We start from the raw sequence: 19,998 nt of genomic DNA, 5'->3' as shown, positions 1-19,998 counted from the left end.
TGTGCTGCCTCTGCTGCAGCTAGAGACTGAGAAATGGTTCAGAATTAGAGAGAGAGGAGGGGAGGGAGAGAGAGAGAGAGAGAGAGAGAAAGAGAAAGAAGGGGCAGGAGAGGGGGCAGTCAGAGAGAAAGAGTGCACGCGTGAGAGGCAGAAAGAAAAAAAACGAAAGAAATAGCAAGAGAAACCCCTTGCAGGAAATATCACCCCTCCTTCCCTTTAATGAGGTTAACTGTGAAAGCCTGTGCAGGATACAGTCTCTTTTTGCTAGTCACAACGGAAGGATTTCTTCTATCTGAAAGAGGCCCCAGTCTGAGAGCAAAGGAAGTGTAAAATTACAATTATACCCTAATGAACAGCACGTTTCGTTACATATTTTGTGATCACTAAGCCACACATTTGACATAAGATAAAGTGTGTGTGTGTGTGTGTTGGGGGGAGTGGCGGTGATAAGCATCTGTTATCCTAAACCAGATTGCGGGATCTTCAGAGCCACTCGTGGCTTTGTTGCGTGTGCAGATGAGTATCAGAGCGCTGGGTGTAGAGCTGAAGTGTGTGGCTTGCTGCCGCTGGAGCTGGGCCTTTCTCTCCCTCTCTCTCACTCACTCTCTGTGTGTCAGTGTTCCAGGTGGAGTGTGGGAGGAGAGCCTGGCGTTCTGGCTTTTGTAGCCGAGCGCCAGTCTCCACAGGCTGACGTTAGCACGCTAATCGCTTTAGCTGATCCCACTCGGCTGTGTGTGAGGCAGATGTTTGTCAGGCCACAGCACTGCTCAGCATTCACACTGCACTAAGCGAGATTAACTACCGCCGCCCTTATTTATTTATTTTCTCTCCCTCGCTTGCAAGTTCTGTCTCTCTCTCTCTCTCTCTCTCTCTCTCCCTTTCTCTGCCTGGCCCAATTCTTAATCCCTCACTAAAAAGCTAGCGGGGGGAAAATTATATAAATATATTCTTTTAAATCATTGTGTAAGGCACTGAAGAGTCATTTCAAAGAATTTAGTTTTTCAGCCATGGGATGCCAGACAGAAAGGAGGGAGGGAAAAAAGGGAAAAAAAGGTGAGATGAATGCTTATGAAACGATGCCGGGGCTGCTCAATATTATCAATATGAGCCTATCGAGTCATGAAAATCTTTTCCTGGTGCAAGTCAAAAACAAGAAACGTTTGCAGTAAGAAGCCCAGGCTTCTGTTATTTGATTCTCCCTCTCGCCCTCGCTCCTGTTCTGTCTCTCTCTCTCTCTCTCTCTCTCTTTCCCTCCGCACTCCCCCCGAAATTCGCTCTGTTGTTCCATTATGCAGGTGCTGGGGCCCTGAGGGCCCGAGGCATCCACAGACGTGAGCCAGGCTCAGATGCAGGGAGTAAACACTACCAGACGCCTCGGCTCGGCCGCACCTCCGCCGCATATTACTCACAGGCCTCCAGGTTGCTCAGATTAACCCGCAGCTTGCTCGTCATGCTCATAATGCGCTGGGCACAAACTTCCTCTATGTGCAAACATTTCACAACAAATGACCAAGAAAACTGCCAGCTATCCCTCTGCACGAGAAGGGAAGGTTCTTTGAAGGGCTGGTGTTTTGTTTATGTGTGAAAATTTAGTCATGAGTGCTTAACGGACCCACTGGGTTCAACGGGTTAATGCTGTAAATATCCTCACTTCGCACTACTGTACAAACAGACTGAAACTCTTATATTACCCAAGCAGAGAATGTAGAAGTCAGTAGTAGTGACTAGAACATATCTACAGTGTCATCACACTATTAATAACTGAACAATAAGCCTGCAGCGGGGGGCTAAGTAGCATCACTTTATGATCATGAATCATGTACAGGGCTAAGCAAGACTGCTGTGTGGCAGGACTCCACACAACTTATAACTGACCTATCCATATTTACCTACAAATATCTCAGTTGAGAAGTTGGAATAGCTTGACAGAACATTGGCAAAGACACCATTCAGCCTACAGAAAGATGTAGACCAAACAAATGTCAAAGGTATTAACATATATCTTTTTATTATCTAGAACCACGTCGCACCGGCACGCCAGCAACTCAACATTAGGTTGTGATTCTGAAACAAGGGCATTTTTGCCAACATTCTGTAAATCTTGTCCAATATTGCAACAGTTGCTAGAAAATAACATATTTGTGGGCAGAGCACAGAGAGGGCAATTGTGAAAGGAGAGGAGAGACAAACAAAAGGATGAAGAAATCTGTGATAACAGTGATGATGTCAAGCCAGGGACAGAACAAAACAATTTTAAAAGAGGTAAAGAAAAGGATTTGAACTGTAGTCTCTGGGTCACACTGGCTCGAAAAAAGGAAAAATATATATAATTACACCCACGCTTCCCGCCCCAACATTATTTTAAAGCTATCACAAAATGTAAAGGCATTCCAACCTGTTTGTTCTGCAGGCTTGTCGTCTTGTCTGTGGCCCCCCCTCCCCCTCCCCTCCCTTCATATAGTCCGCGGGGAAGGTCCCTTTCCAGGCTCAGCTGTACACCGGACTCCACAGCACCTGCAACGAGATAAAGGACACGTTACACTCCGCTCAAAATTACACTATCCTCCCAAGGCCTCTCTGGAGCTGGGTGATTCACTTCACACGCCGGCCCCGGACGAGCTGACATTTCCTGCAACACTGAGATGTCCTGAGCAGTTCTGGTGCATCCGCCACAGGTTTTGTGTTTGTGTGAAGAGAAGATCAAAAAAGGAAAACTAAATATAGCAGGTTAAAGTACTACACTGGTAATAAGGGGTGTTTGATATGGCCATAAAATAATCATCACAATATTTCAGGATATTCTGGCGAAGACAATATTCTTGGCGATGTGAAAAAACGCTGAAAGTACTTTTATTCATTTAAAAAACACACTAATGCAACAAAATAAATGTTATATTAATATTGATTATATTAAAGAATATATTTAATTTCTTATTTATATTATATTTAAATACATTTTATTTTGGTACTAATCTAAAAAGTTCAAACATTCAGAAGAAACAACAAATAAATATGTAAACATTTGCTTATTTTGTAAATAACCGTAACTTTCCAAGATTCTGATTCTTCAGTCGTGTGGAGGTGGTTTGTATAAAAAATTTCACTATTTAAAATATTTTTTATACAAACCACCTCCACACGACTGAAGTCACTCATCTTTTGGCAAATTTTTGAACGCAGAGCATATTTCCACCGTTCCTGTCTCTGTGCGTAATGAATGTACGCCATATTACGTGTTACTGCATGATGTCATTATGTAAACAAGTCAGAAGATCACAATAATCACGGTATTGACGTTTTTTATCGTTTCCAAAACCTTTGCGATATTATTGCACATGATACGATATGACACACCCCTACTGTGAATATAATAAAAATTGGATGATTTCATCACAACCTTTTCAAGTACCTTTTAATGGAGCCTACTGTATTAATTTCATTGATTTTGCTATGGTTTAAGTATCTGAAATGTGCATTGCAAGGCTGCACTGCTTATGAAAAGCACACTGGATGAGGAATTAGTATCAACCGATACCGAATGTTAAAGTTTGAAACTTGATTGGGACATCTCTAGTTTGTCTGAACAGACATCAAACGTAGGCCTCTAACTGCAAGCAGCTGTCCCAGCATCCAGCTGCGGTACAGCCCCCTGCTTTCATACAGTGTCCTTCCAAAAAGGTTATCACAGAGCCGCTTTGTGGCTCCTAATCCAAAATTCATTACATATAGCAGTTACCACAGTTTAATACGTTTCCTGAACGCCTGGCTAAGCTCCTTCACAGTTCACTGCAAGGTAAGGACGGCACGAGCATGAGTGGGTAAAAGAGAAAGGGGTGATACTTTATGAAGCTGAAGTGCCATAAACATGTATGGTGGTACATGTCAGTGCCAAATCTAATTTACTGACCTCACAACTCATAGCACATTGACAGGTAAGCCTATTAAGCGGCTATTAACTCCCTATAAGTGATGGCGGAGCGGACTCTAAGTTTCTTGGCATGAGAGTGTGCCCCAGGGCCATGTGCTAGGACCCTTCTCAGAGTGACAGTGTAAGGAAGGTCAAGCAGCACCGTGTAAAAGGGATCTGAAGGTGATAATGACAAGGCCTTCTCACTGGACCAGGCTTGGATAGCTGTTAACCGGATTGGAATGGCCCACAGCCTTGGCTTTCCGAGTAAGAGACACGTACGTCTTTCACTGAAAGGATGATGAACACTCCATAAGTAATGTGCTGCACAGCCCTGGTTAAGCTATAGTAAGTGGTCAGGGAGCCCAGTAAATTTCACAGGTCTTAATACTACTCACAAAATCTAGAGAATGTAACTTATACATAGAATGTACTTTCATTTGTTTAAGCTTAGTGTGAATAAAAATAAAGCTTCATAAACATAAGCTATAAAATTGAGATTTTCATGAGTGAACATTTCTACTAAGAGGGCTACATGCTGAGTATATTTCTCACAAAGCTCAGTTCAAATAACTGTCAGCCATCAGAAAAAAAAAGGATCCTCTATCATTATGTCTCCATGCAAAATAGCACTATTAACCTACGTCATTCTATGCGCAAGTGGAACAATTGACCATTTTACACAAACACAATTAGAGAGACTGAAATGAGTACATGCTTCACTCCCGGAGAGAGAGTCTGCCTTTCCTGCATATTTGAATCTACTAGAAAGCAATCACTGAAATATGCAAACATTCATGAGGAAATAAATGTAGTAGAAAATTTGGTGCAGATCTGCAATTGCGTTCAGAGGGTGGGGAAGTATGGACAAAAAAAAAAATAGAAACAGATGCACACACTACATCATTTCACTGGTGCTGAATATTAACCATTGGAGGTACTTGAAGGAATTGCGGATCTTTCTGTCAGATCAAATGCCATGTATCCTGAAGTCAACAGCCTTTGTTTATTATAGTGTACATATGCTTTGTGATCGTTTCCCAGAGAATATGAAGAACCTGCATTATTAGCTTCATCCGTCCAAGTGGAGATCATATTATGAACGCTACACATACTCCACAAGCCAGATTTATGGCAGGCTACAGCCAAGATGGGTGATGTTTGGAGGATCCCCACTGTCATTAGAACCTGGCCAAAGCAGAACAAAAGTTGGCTCATATTCCGCAGAGGCGGCCAGCTTTTACTCCTTGATTCAAACCTGGCCAGAGCAGCCTACTGAACTAAGGCACACATCCCCAAGCCAATACTGACAGCAAAAACAACCCAAATAATCAACTGTGAGCTTTCAGCGTTAGTAAAACGCTATCAATTTCAGCTGTTATAAATGTAGGGTTTTTTTTTTAACCTAAATGCTGCCGACGTGGCCAGAAAACACTGAAGAGATTGATGGCTCCTGCTCAGAGCCAACTAAACGTAACCAGTGCAGACCTACCATAATGTATGTTTTTAGTAAATTACTACCTACTATCTTTTTTCCATATAGTTTGCTTCTTCATGCCTACAATATACCGACATGCCCCACTCCACTGATGAAGCAGGCACCTATCACTTCTTTCTTTCTGAGGATTCATTCACATCTAGTTCTAAATGCTTCGGCTGAAGGGTTCAGTGTTCGACTGTACGACTCTCACTCCATTGTACAATGCCGTAAGAGATGCCCTGGAATTGAGAAGAACGTTAAAGCACAGCTTACCTCCTCATAATACACTCTCCATTCAATTTAAAACCCCAACCAGCCTAAACGCAGAGACATGCAGAAAAAAAATAAATCAATGTAGCCAACGGAGCAAACAGTTGGTAATTGCAGCTGGAGAGGGGAGTACTAAAATGATTTGTTAAGGTGAAATAACACAGCTCCCCCTTTAACAGCACTCTCTCATTTGAGACAGAAGTATGGTGGCAGAGGCCTGCCAAAAGCAGTAATTGATAATTTACATGCAAATAGAAAAGCCAAAAAATGGGTGCAATTTAAAAAAGCAGTGAGCTCTTTCAGATGCTGTGTGGCACTGGCTTCCTGCAAAAATCAATTCACACTCTGAAGAAACCATTTTCTTCAGCCGGAGATAAAGCGCCTGACTATGAGCTGTCAGATACTTATCAAAGGGAAATTAGCAAAGGAATACCATTTCCCCAAACAAACAGGTCAAGTGTTCCACCTAGTCCTGCTGTCTCTCTTTCAAATGAATGATATCATCATCTGTTATTTCCTGTGGAGCTGCACTATAAATGTCAACAATAAAATGTTTGGAGCATGTTTCCCTCAAACAGGTCATTTCTAATAAAATCCTTGGGATATTGCACAACCTGAATGGCGCAATTTAAAAGGGGTACATGCAGCTGTGTTGTAACCACTTGTGAATCATACACACACGTGTAGTAGGACCTGAACCCACAGTGACATAAAGCACCTACATTTTATTTCATTTTGAATTTCTCTTTGGCAAACACACTGCACATCTGCATGGAAGGCTTTGGGGCAGTTCAGGAGAATTTTTAAACCAATGATAAACTTTTTCTGTTTGCATTGAGTGTGATACGGCGGAGTGTTCTCTGTCTCAGCAGGCAGCTCACTGAGCTCACTGGCTCGTATCATCCCTCACCATAGGCTTCAAGGCCCCACATTTAATTCTGAAGTTTGAACTTAACCGCAAGCCATTTTCCTTTCCTCTTAGTTGAAATGTGTTCACTCCCCTCCCTTAATGTGGGTGCCAATCACACAAATGCCTGTTCAAACTCCAGCAAAGTAGTTTCTGTACTAACCTTTCAGTAACAAGTCTCTCATTGAAAAAGTCATTGCTTAACATGCAACAGTGCGGAGGGGTTTTTGTGAGATGTAATTCCAATCACACCGTCGTGTTTAAATGGCAAGGCTTAACTGCAGGCCCTGAACATACTGACCCTGAAATTACACTGGCTGAGCCACTCTACCCTTCTAATTGTCATTACTTTGGCACGTAAGCCTTCTCAGCTATGTTACAAGTCCTCCCCTGTTGACGTTGTAGACATTTAGAATAATCCCCAAGATGTCTCTCTGTTTTCTCAGATTAAACCTTCAAAGAAACCATGAAGACAACTTGTATTTTAAAGGAGTGATTTTAAAAACATCATCCTGCCTGAGAAGCTAGCTGGAGAATGCAAACACTTCAGTCTGATAGTCTGTCATTAGCCAGATTTCTATCCTACACCATTTGCTTTAAAGAATACATTTCTTACTAAAAGACGCAAGGAAGCAATAAATGTTGAATAAATTCAGTGACAGAAAACGTGGGTGTTATTTTTCTGCAATATTTATGAAACACAGCAAGGAAGTGTATTTATGTGATCAGAATTTTGCTGCTGTGTGTAGCATTACAGCTTAGTGTTGCAGAGTAATTATTAGACTGCCATTTTTGCATAATAACCTTAAATGCCACAATTCATTTACAAATAAGAATGATAATTTGCCCAGAGTTAATGCAATTGTGATTCACTCCATCCATTTTAATTGCGTCTTGAGGCTAGCATTCTGGTGTGCTACTAGTGTTATACCCTACCGACACATTTTCACGTATGCAGCTGAGTAAACCACAGTTCTACAGATAGATGGCGCGTTTATTTAATTCAGATGAAGTGACGAAAAGTGCCACAACAAAAGAAAATCTAGAGCTTCATTACACAGCCTCTGGTGGGTTATGTATTGAAAGCAGATAATAAATCCCCTTTCCATTCTCAAAGGAATCTAAACACAATCAATGGCAAAACCACTAGAGACTGTGATTTTTTTCATGCATTTCTTAATGAAACCACCAAAGTGAAGCTCAGCGCAAACATGCTGCATTTAGAGACGCCAGCTGAGAATATTAGATCTGAAAAGTTATTTTGGAGCTGTTAACTGTGCCATTAATATCATCTCTTTACTGCATCAAAAGCAAACTCCAGGGCATGTCTATAGCACCTCTCTTTCCCTCCACAGTCAGATGAAGGAGACTTTCTGATTCGAAGAAGAAATTGCTCAAAACCCATTGCTCAAACCTGCTGCTGTACAAACTGAGTCATCTGTCTGGAATTGGAGCTCCTGAGTGGCAAATGAAAACAAACATGATAAAAATATAAAATTATAGCTCCATTTTCTCTCCACCATTCTCTCAATTCCATTTAGCCCCTTCACATTGACTGGCTGTTTACCACGGCAGTAATTAACGGGGCCCCTTCTCTACCGGAGGATCCGCCAAGCAGTAAAGGTAAATTATGCAGAGTTTTGCTATGCTAATCCAGGTAATTTGCTTCATGCTGAGCACACTTCCCCAGTGTCTTGATTAACGATTCATTTTACTGCATTAGTCATCTGATCATGATATGACACATTGCACTTCCCATACCGCAATTCACTTGTAAGAGACACTCTTTTACTTGTAAACTGTTAAGTCTGTTGGTAAAAAAGACGGATCAGAAGGCCATCATTTAAACTATGATACACCTTAACATTGGCATCACAATTTTACAATGGCTTGAGCTTGAAAACATTATTCCTAGTATCTAAGAGTGTTGAAGCAAGACTGACCGCTAACCCTCGAGATTACTGTGATGGTTCACGCAGGCCTGCTCATGAGTAACACTTTAGTGGGATGTCAGAGGTCTTCTCAAGGGCAGAATGACGCATGGTGATAGCAAGTGCTTCTTATTACAAGGGCTGAGACCATAAAGGCATAAAGAGTGGCAGCTATTAGCGCTATATGGAGGAATAGCCATTGTCATATTCACTCTTGACTGAAGAAAAAATAAAGTAAAATGGATCCTCATAAAAAAAAATAATAATAATAAATAATATTAATAATAATAATGACACTACTAAACCAGTTGTGAAAAATCCTAAGGTATTCTCCATGTGCATCAATGACAGCTTGCTCACAGAAGAGAAAGCTGTGCTGTAGAGAGAATCATGCTGCTTGATGCGTTCATTTATACGCCTGTCACAGAGAGCAGTGGAAATATCTCATTTTCCCCCCGAACCAATACCTCATCAGTCAACGGTAACAAAAGGTCAGAAACATTACAGCGGTCCCACTCAGTGCATTCATACCAACCGCTGCCTGTCGGAGATGAACTGCAGTGAAACTCCAAACGGTAAATACAGCTCAGCGCATGGCGCAAACCATTTTTCTAGGCTAGTAAGACACAAATGCGGTCCTTTGATTAGTGACAGTGTCTTAAATAATCATTGCAGCATTACAGTAATGCGAACTGTGTGTCAGCTTTTCACCACTGAAGCCTGCGATACGTCTTGTTCGGCTGACTCTTAACCACATCAACAAACGAGATCAAGGATCTGGTTATTGAGGGAACGAATGTGGTCGTTTTCCCCGTTGCCAAATGGGTCCGAATGATGGGAAAAGGGTGCTCCTAAAGGCTAAGTAGCAGATGATGATGATGATGATGATGGTGATGATGCAAGTGCAGACCTAAGGCTGAGCCACAGTGACTCATATCGGACAATTCCGAGTTCCCCACGCGGCCGCAACGTGCACCAAAACAGCAGAAGGGTTCTGCAAAACAAACATGCCGTCTATAGGGACAACTTAATGTTAAAAGATAAATACAGGCCAGTTATGATAAAGATAAATAGATAACTGCCAGGAATACGTTGCTCAGCATGATGTATTCCAACCTGTGGCCTTTCATTTTATATTGCAGAGCGGAAATGGCCACCATTAACTGAAATGGAAGGGCTGACAAATATCAAAGGACAAGCGCTAAGGACACAAGCAACTATGCTATCCTTGATAAAATCTAAATTCTCATTGTAATATCCTTGGTAAATGACTATAATCCACGCAGAGGTAAAAGACTCATCTACATCAGAAGAAAGGTGGCCCCTCTACACAAGGCAATATGCATTAAGAGCACAGAGTGTACAGGTGCTCAGCAGAGCCAACATAACTAAAGGTGATGGGGCTGGTGCTGGCAGGGCGGCGGTGACGGAGCTGAAAAATGAATGCAGCAAACGGGCGGCGCTTCAGGGCCACTCTCCAGCACTAAAGACCAACAAGATCAATTACTCGGTAGAGATGTTTCTCAGCGCAACAGTGAGCGGCACCTTAATGAGAGAGGTTTCCATTACCTCCATAAAAGGCCTAAGTGAGGCACGCTGATGAAGCGGCCCTGTAATAGCCTTCCTCTCTCTCCCTCCCTAATGACACTGCAAGTGGATTACGCCGCCAATCCCAGCGTCCGCCGTGTTTATCATTTATGTAAATAACGTAAGGAGCACTGACTCAATGTGGCGAGGAGGCTCCGGCTCGCTCGCTGAGGGAAATGAGTGTTACAGAGAAGTTACAGTGGAGTTATAGCGGAGGAACCTTACTGTGTCAGCAGGGAAAGGGCTGTTTAATGTGTAATTCCTCCTTTAAAATTTAATCCCACAGTGAACGCATTTATGGCCATAAAATAAACTGTACCACGAATAACACTTTAAAGCTAATGATTCAAATTACACATCTACCACCATAAGTAGGCCAACAGCCAAGAGATGTATGTTGTCCACACTCTTTACATTTTGACTATAGCTAAAGATGTACTCATGCTAAAAGTAGTGCAACAATGCTAAATAATTCTAATCATACACAAGATATGATGTAAATGATTATGATAATTTAGGGCATTTTCTCCCAATGTCGGTGTGGGTTTCCTCCGGGTGCTCCGGTTTCCTCCCACGGTCCAAAAACACATGTTTGTAGGTGAATTGGCAACTCAGATGTGTCCATAGGTTTGAGTGTGTGAGTGAATATGTGTGTGTGTCTGTGTTGCCCTGTGAAGGACTGGCGCCCCTTCCAGGGTGTGTTCCTGCCTCGCGCCCAATGATTCCGGGTAGGCTCCAGACCTACAGCGATCCTGAACTGGATAAGCGGTTACAGACAACGAATGAATGAATGAATAATAATTTAGCATTGCTGCACTATTTTTAGCATAGTACAAAAAAAGGAAATGAAACAACGCTAAATTATTATAATCAGTTACATCTTATGTACATTATAATGTCAACTGTATGCCTCAATTATCACACGCATTCCAAACCACCCTAAGTGATCTCAGAGTACTGATCTCAAATACACTTGCTTATGTGGTTTCTCTCATTGTATGTCGTAATATTTTTATTGGAACAGCAATCAAATATTCCATCACCACCAGCGGCAAAAGCAGCAGACTTCAACAGTCAGCGGAACGTTCCATCAGAAGTTCTTCTTTCCTAATGTTTATCATTAACCACAACACTGCAATACACTAAAGGTTTATTTTATTTTTAGTTATTTGTTTATATATTTATTTATTGGGGTTGGTCATGAACACAAGTGAAGTTAAGGCATATCCAGTATTATTAGCAGATTAGCATCCTCTTGCCTTTTTCCACCTTAAATATACAACTGGAATTGCCAACGTGCAAAAGGCAGTACCATGTCTTCTGCATGGTGTTTCCACAGTGTTGACTGGTGATCTTAAACTTTCATAACTTGTTAGCTACATTAGCATCACTGCTCTAGTGTAAAACTGAAGAAACGAACCTGAGATGCTAAATATGTCTTTGCTGATTAACCAGAAGCAGAGCCAGAGAAGCTGTATTTGGCATTTCATATACACAGTGAAACGAGACAACCTCGCCCCCCAGGACCATGGAGCACAGTGTTACAACAGCAAAAAGACAGCAAGCAAATACATATTTAGCTAACCTTAAACAGTTCTAAAAACTGAGATGGCAACTTGTAGTAGCAACTGGGACAAAATTTGATATTTTGCCAAACTACCTCTTTAAGTCTGTAGAACGTGAGACCTTTTTTTGGGGGGAGGGGGGTGTGTGTGTAAAAGTCTCCCACCTCTGCATCAGCGCCAAGTTTTCTAATAAGCACCACCTGACAGAAAGGGATAAAAATGCATCAGCAGAAATATACACAAGTGGCAATAATCCTCTGCCCCCAACACTCAGGCCGTGCAATAAGCAAACTGAGCTTATCAGTTCCAACCACCGCTCCTTTTAATAGCCACCGTGATGGCAGTCATTTCAGGCAGGTTTCAGTTCCTGCTTTTAAAAGAGCTTTAGTGTGTGTATGCAGTATGCATATATGTGTGTGTGAGTGTGTGTGTGTGTGTGTGTGTGTGTGTGTGCACGTGTAACAGGCAGATCTTTTCTCCTGTCTGAGCCATCCACAGGTGAAGACTGAGCAGACGGCTGTTTGAACTGACTCATTATCTTGGAGTGAGCAGCTGAAGTGAGCACACGGCGCATTAATGCATTTACACTTCTGCCCGCTCCTTTCGGCCTTAAATAAATTAGAGTTTTGCTGCAGTTCGATTTTCGAGGCTGTTTATCATGTAAAGCACAGTGCACTCTATCTACTACACCGGCGCTTGATGCAGTGTGTCAATGAAAAACACCTGCGTTATGAATTTAAAAGGACAAAAACTAATAAACTTCAACGGTGTCTGCTGCAGCTCCCCACAGGCCCGTAGGGCTGCTCGCGCAAAAACTCCGCTCGATTCCCCACATCTCAGGCAATCAGGACAAACACAAAATCCCCTTTGGATCACAGCTGAGGCAATTTAGATAAGTGTCAAAACAGTCCGACACATGCCGCAAGTTTTGGGTGACAACTTCTTACAATTCCAAAGGGTGAGTTTACGTTCCAAATCAAGCAGTGTTCACACATTAATAGCTCTGAAACAAGGGGAATCACAAACGCCCAGAGCAGAGAAAAAGATTTTGGCCAAGCTAAACACAAACTGGGCTGATTTTCACATCAGGAAGAAGTGTGGGGACTATCTCACCAGCACATCGACGGCGCTCAAAAGGTCAGGGCCGCGATTTCAAGATCTGCTTCATGGATCGTGCCTAAGTGCCACTCGTAGTGCTAAAATTAATCTCCATCTGTAAATCTAACCACATGGCACACGGATGTGCATGTTACCGAAGCCATGCGAGAGGAAAAGGATTATGTAAATATTGGTTGTTGATACAAGAGCGCGACTATATTTCAGTAAAGTGACAAGGCGAGCTGATCACAGCCATGCGATAATAAAGTCAGCAGTGGCCACTAACGTCAAAAGATGTAAATTATCTCTGCCCCCTCTGTGCCAACAGCTGTAGTTTACCTCCTCTGTTATGGGCATGGCTCAACAGGATCAAACAACACACAAGGCTGTGTTTATTTTGCAAAAAACAGCACTATCACAAGCAGAGTCTGCTTTCAGACTGCCTCTGCCATGTATCTACTCATAATGACTGGACAACCCCCCGACCCTTCATCACCTAGGGAGACTGCCAACTTCAATTTTCCAGAACTGCTCATACAAGGAAATGTCATGTATGTGCCTGTAGCTAGCATCATGCACTTAATGGGAGGTCTTGAGTGTGGTGGGATGCTCCAGCACACACAGCAATGCTTAATCAGGTCTATGGCATGGAAAAAGTGGGGCGTCTCTGTTTGCTTTTGTGCCTGAACCTTCTTGAGGAGACAGAAGTGTGTATACGTCCCTCCGGCACTCCCACAGCCGTCACGAAACCGCAGCTTCTCCGCCTCAATCTGGAAAGGCTGGAACGTCGCACGCACACCGCAGCATATCGTGCTGGTATTAGCTTCGGGATTATAATCAATACAATCAAGATTGCATTTGTATAGCACGTGTAGCTCTTTTCTGCTGAAGAGCCTCTGGATCCTGCTCTTTAATGTACTTCTTATTTGTAAGTAACAAATCACAGTGTTACACACTATTACAACTCACGCATTAAAAGAAGAGCTTTGAAACATGCCTTTTTTCCAGAAGGTTGCTAAAGTTTCAAATAACAGTTTTCAAGCAAACAAACGTTTAAGTAGTAAAAAATTCGCACTGGAGCAGTATAAACACAGTTTTGAGCTGATGAGAAGAGTATTAATAAGCCATATACCACCGGTGTGACTTCATTAGGAAAGAGATTTTGTTTTTAGCTCTAAATAACTAACTCGTTTCCTGACACCATGACAAGCTACAGTGTAAGGTAGTGGTAGACTAGTGTTACATTTTAATCATGGTAGTAATTCTGGAGACAATATAATTTTGTGAAAATGTACATTATTGCGCAAGTCTTTGTGGCTCCATGTCCCACCACACACACATACAAATACACACACATCCGCACATATGTCTCTCTGCCATTTCAGGCTAAAGGCCAGGCCGAGCTCACTGCACTCTTCAATGGAATGTTCTAGAGTCTGCCCCAAGGCCGCTCAGGACATTATCATGAGAAGTTGGAGGAAAGGCCATTGTGTTTACAAGAGGCAATTTCCTCTCTCAGATCCTTTTGTGTTTCCACGTTAATGCAAATGGACTGAACTTAGGTCCTACCTGAAAGTGGCTAAGAGGAGAAGAGAATCCAGTGGATTAACTGCAAAGAGCCTTGTGTGTGTAGAAAGCAGTGTGGAAGTGTTAGACTGAGATTATGATCAGCCTGGTTAAGCGCTGAATCAAAAACCACCCGGTTTCGCATCACCAATTTACTCTCTCTCTTCAACTTGTGGGTTCTCTGTGACTAGAGACATGACAAAACAAACACAAACATCAGCGCGTAGCCGTGCACGCTCGGCTCTAGCTCCTCGCGAGGTAAAGGTCAACCTGTCACTGTACTGCCAGAGGTGAAAGCACACTCAACCGATGATTACGCCTCTGAGTAAATTATGTGAAAGTCGGGAGTTCTTAGCGAGGTGGCGCGACATGACTAGGTTAAAAAGGACATATTTCATGTCACGTTTTTGGAGACTCCAAACACTTAGATTGGGTTAGCTAAGGTTAATTACGGAGGTCTAGCCATAAATGCGACAGCGTATTCATGAAGTATTACTTCTTTTTACGCTGGAGACACCAATTTGTGAGCACTCTTATTTTTAATCAAAACTCTTGTGTGTACTCTTCTAGCATGAAATGCTGTTGAGGAGGAAAATAATAACTCTCACCCTGGGCGAAATTAATTTTTTTTTTTTTGTACCAGGGAGAGGGGGCAATCACTACAAACCACTAATTCCTCTGACAGAGATGATCATCTTGAGATTTCAGACTTGTGACTGATATTTCATGTGCCACCAAAATACAGAAAGTGCTTTGAATTATTGATAACCTGGGAGCAGGACGATTTTAGGCAGCTCTGCTTCTTTTATCAATCATTCATGCGGTTTCCATCCAAAACACTTCACTCCCTCAAGTATACGATCTCACTTGAAGGTGGAGGACCTACACTCTGAGATCTCACTTAATTTGAAGGGCTAAACCACACTCACCAGGAAATTAAGAAATATTATCTCAATAAAACCAAATCCATGCTTTACTCCATTTGACCAACAGGTTCTCTGCTCACAGCAAACATCCTACCAGACGATAGCTTCTACCAAAACTCTAATACCTACAGTATACAGACAACCAACCAACATAGAATAAGTTTAACCAGTACAGTACCAGATTGGAAAAATGTGCTTTCAAGGTCTCACGCTTGAAAACATGTGAGATATATACCATTATGCCCAAAAAAGTCAGGGGAAATTATCTAAATTTGGCTCTAGAATGAGCTTCCAAATGGATGAACATTTTCTATTAGGTCATGGCTTCAGCTGACAGCGAGCATAATCAAACTGCATGGTCTCTCTCACTCCCACGCGCTGTAATGGAACACAGAGCGGCTCCGTGCAAAGTCCTTTGGTGCCACTCTCCCAATTAGGGTCCGCATGCGAGTGCTTTCTGCCCTGGCATCACGACATCAAAGCCCAGGAACCCAGGGGCAATGAAACCAAGCTCTCAGCATCAGCTTCACAGCAAGCCATTGTCCTGCCTCAGGAGACACTGAAGCCTACAAACGACCGTAGCTCCTTCTCTTAGCAAACACAAGAGAGTAGCTTGTTTCTATATTTGATGACTATGCTTAAGCTCTCCATTTCTTCTGAGCAGGTGCAATTCATGACATGTCGAACACTGTGTTCAAACTCTATCTTGTATTAAAGAAAATGTTTGTCAAAAAATAAATCAATTTGCACAATTTTCCACTTGCCTCAATGTGTAATCGATCAGCATATAGGTATAACTTCCTTCTGTATTCAGTGCTGGAGCTACAAGGCTAATGCTGCTTACAAATCAATCTTCACCCCAATATGTTTCCATATACAGGAGGTCCTCGGGTTATGTCAGTCCCGAGTTACGATGTTTCGTGGTTACGACACATCTCCCATTTACTGTGTAAAGCTTTGTTTCAACTTAAGTGATTTTGCGTCGTAAACGTCGTAACGTGAACTTCGTGTTTGGTCTGCGCGGTGGAAGAATACAGGGTTACGCGACTGGTTAATCATGATTTAACCACAATAACTTTTTTTTGTTACAATACTTGCTCCAATAAACATTGCAGCTCTAACATTAAAATTACTACCTTGCTTCTGTCTATGAATTGCTTTCATACACTATTCGTCAATAGTGTTTATTTTCTGAGAACATGCATAACCTACGCACCAAACGGATGCAAGATGCCCAAGGCAGCCATGACGGGTACATGACCGTGTAGTAAACAGCAAGTATATCTCTATCTGGAGCAATGTTAGTTCCTTCTGGATGTGATAAATTACTGCTTGATATTTGTGTTTTTATTTTTTATATCTGATCTTTAAAAACAACCACAGCAAGCTGCCTCCGTCCTGTGAAAGACACCTGGAAGAGAACTGCCAACAATGAAGACATTTTCCTGTGAACAATAAACAATACAGCCCACTGCCAAAGGTCTCTGTCCTCCAAAGCTAAAGTTTTGTGCTCTCCTAGCTCCCAGTACAAACAGGCCTAGGCAATCAGGGCTGCGTAGCACTGATTCAGATATGTTTGAAGATAAAAAATATATAGACAGGGGTCCAGTTTATGAACTTCCAGATTATTACATCACTGAAATAGCCATCATGTGGAAAAAGATTCTTGAGCCCCTGAATTCTGGTGGAAAAACTTATGGTTCCACGGTTGAATGCTTGGATGATTTGGGGAATCCCTTCAGAGGTCAAGGCTTTCCTCAGATGTCTGGATAATCCAGGATCCCAGTACACTCACTAAGCTTGAGTACTTTTCCTGCCAGACCAACTTCCCTTTTTTTCTAACCATTGATTTTGCCAGGATCCTGAAATGACATCTAAACTTTTTTTTTTTTTCGTGCTTCTTATTTGTACTTTCCAACTACCAAATGACCTTTCATTCGAGATAATGGGTAAGAGCACATTGGTACCGCTTCAGTGTCAACTTTGTAGAGATCCTATCTGCACATACCTAACATTTCAAAACCCGGCAAGGATTACAAGGAAAGAGTTGCTGTAACATTTTCAGGCAGTGTGATTTAAAGGTCAACTTGGTTAACACAATCACATCCGAAAAGCATGGGTGTAAAATGCTGAGAATGATCAAATTTCACACAACCACCCTGCGCTATTCATAGCTCCAAATTGGAAATTGCTGCAACAGACTGAGATTATTAACACTATGTTCAGTCTCTTCCCCCCATTTTAAGCAGTGTTCCTATAATTATAAACCAACAAGAGCTTTTGACTCACCACATCTAAAACACCTTACAACAGAAAACCTATAAGTAGAGTTCATTTGCTTTAGGGGGGTCTGTGACACATAATTTGAGTAAAGGGTGAACACACACATTCTCAATCATTCACAGCACAATTATTATCTAAAGCACAGGAAATCTGGGTTATAATATTTTATCTTCGGTGATAACTTTGCTATAATTCATCACACACCCTCCAGACAAAAGCAGGTCAGAGCAGCGCCTTCATAAACGTAGCTTTAAGAAGCAAAATCAGCAGTGATAGAGCACTACTAATTATCCTCCAAGATGTTTTTGACAGCAATCCCTATGCCAGTAATCTCTGCCTTGGCTCTCAGCCAGTCACACTTATTTATTTGATTTCAGTCACAGTCAAATGCAGGGTATAATGGAAGAAGCACTCGCTGCATAAGCAAGAGGAGGAAGAAGGGAAAAAAAAAAAACAAGCAACCTTTTCCCATTTCACTTACCGTCCTTGCTTATCTTCTGCAGTATACAGAAAATTCATTTCAGTTACTGAGAGCAAATCACAACATACCAATTACAGTGAGCAGTCCAAGCATACAGTTATTGAGAGCTCTACTTGTGCCAGGTTTAAATGGGGCTAGACTTTAAACCTGATCATCTGCACCATGAATTAAAGTCAATTACACCATGTAAAGCAGGGTTACGTGCAGGATAATACAGAAAACTTACCAAATCATTAAAAACCGTATGACCAGTTATATATCATCCTTGTTCAAATGTACACCAACGAATTACCACTGAGTGAGGGAGTTATCCACTGCATTATACAGCAGACATGAATTTCTGCATTTTAGCTACTTAGCAAAGAGCTTATGCAAACATCTAATATTGATCTTCCTCCTCCTCTATTCTTAATGCCATCTATAATTATTTCACAATCCATCAGTACATGGGCCTCTTGCCAAACAAGTGTCATAACTTAATTAGTTATCAGAAGAGGGAAAGAGAGCACCTGTGAATGACAGGCTTAAGTGTAATCCGTCCACACTGCTTTTGGCTCTGTGACGCCTCATAAAAACTAAACAAACAGTGAAATAGTTCGCAGAAAGATAGAATTAGTCCCATCCAGCTTCACACTTCACCCACATCTGTTGGAGAAGCAGTGCTAAGCAGCAGCATGATGTGTCTTAAATTTACAGTGTTTATAATGGCAGACTTTTAATTTTAATCAACTGTTACACCGTTAGATCAAATGAGGCAGAGCTATGCCGAATAAAACACATATATAGCTGTGCTGAGAAATAAAAAATACCTAAGAGAAACAGCTCACTTTATCGGCTCAGTTGTTTAGATAACTGAAAACTCAAAATGAGATCATGTCTTAGCAACCGGCTATAGTTCTTCTCAGCAAAGCAGTCGTAATGTAGCCCTAGCTGTTTTTCACAAAGCCAAACTTATCATGAATAGAAAAGCTTCTACACTGTGACAGCTTACTCACTGCCTCCAAAACCAATATTTTCCAGAAGTGAGGCTTCAGCTTGGCTCGCTACAAGCACCACTTCTGTTAGACAGGCAACTGTGAGAAATTCCAGCCCTCTGCTAAATCTCCACTGCCCAGTGGAATATGGTCTTCCAAGACCATACAGAAAGCATACGGCTCATGCATACCTCTACAATTAAGAGCAACAGTCATATAGGACAGCATAAAATGCAACTATTTTCTATGTAATACTTGAAACAATGGCCTATTCCAATCTAATGCCAATATGCAGTGGCACATTTGTCCACTTTGACATGCTCTGTTCAAGCTGCTTTAGGTCATTGTGCAGAAACCAGCAAGAGTAAAGAACTGAAAATATTACACCCCATAAATTCAGAAAAGTACATAAGCAGACTAGAATGTGCACATGTGGCCAGGTCGTGATGTAGGTAAGTAGGCAGACAGGTAGGCCGTACATTCATTTCATTCGGTCCTAGTGGAATGATTATATGGGTTTTTTGTTATTTTTGTTATAGTTAATATATTGGTAGTTATTGAGATGTAATGAGTATTTGAAAATATTACAAAAAATGCTTCTATAATAAATGACTACTACTGAAGTTTTAAATGTGAGCAGATATTTTATTCCTCCTTTTAAATGCATAATGACACTGGAATAACATCCAGTACAAGCAGATAATCTTTGAAGCATATCGGATAAATGTTACAGCTTGGGCCAAAGATTTATCAAATGACATAATTACTGCATTCCAGAACAGCAAAATATTTAGATAATGACAAAAAACTTTGCTAAAATATCTACGTTATTCATGTTTCTGCAATTGAAGGCATTCACAAATAAACAAAGATTTTCTTTGCTACGCTAATCCTCATGAATCTATTCATAAAATCTACCGTCTTATAAGACATTTAAAGATACATTTACATTTACAGGATTTAGCAGACGCTTTTATCCATAGCGACTTACAAAAGTGCTCAGAGATAACAGTATTAGCCCAC

The 19,998-nt window shown here is 41.5% G+C and overlaps 1 protein-coding gene across 4 annotated transcripts in view; it reads right to left on the bottom strand.

Moving 5' to 3' along the window:
- zmiz1a (zinc finger, MIZ-type containing 1a) overlaps positions 1-19,998 on the bottom strand; it is a 144,420-nt gene that overhangs the window by 110,584 nt on the left and 13,838 nt on the right. For all 4 annotated transcript variants that reach the window (XM_066678777.1, XM_066678778.1, XM_066678779.1 and 1 more), the window contains exon 2: positions 2,396-2,514. The gene's annotated coding sequence lies outside the window, so the exon portion shown is untranslated. The remainder of the gene's footprint in view (positions 1-2,395; positions 2,515-19,998) is intronic.

The sequence above is a fragment of the Hoplias malabaricus genome, chromosome 8 (genome assembly GCF_029633855.1).
Source record: "Hoplias malabaricus isolate fHopMal1 chromosome 8, fHopMal1.hap1, whole genome shotgun sequence".
NCBI lineage: Eukaryota > Metazoa > Chordata > Actinopteri > Characiformes > Erythrinidae > Hoplias > Hoplias malabaricus.
This window is presented reverse-complemented; position numbering and strand designations above follow the sequence as displayed.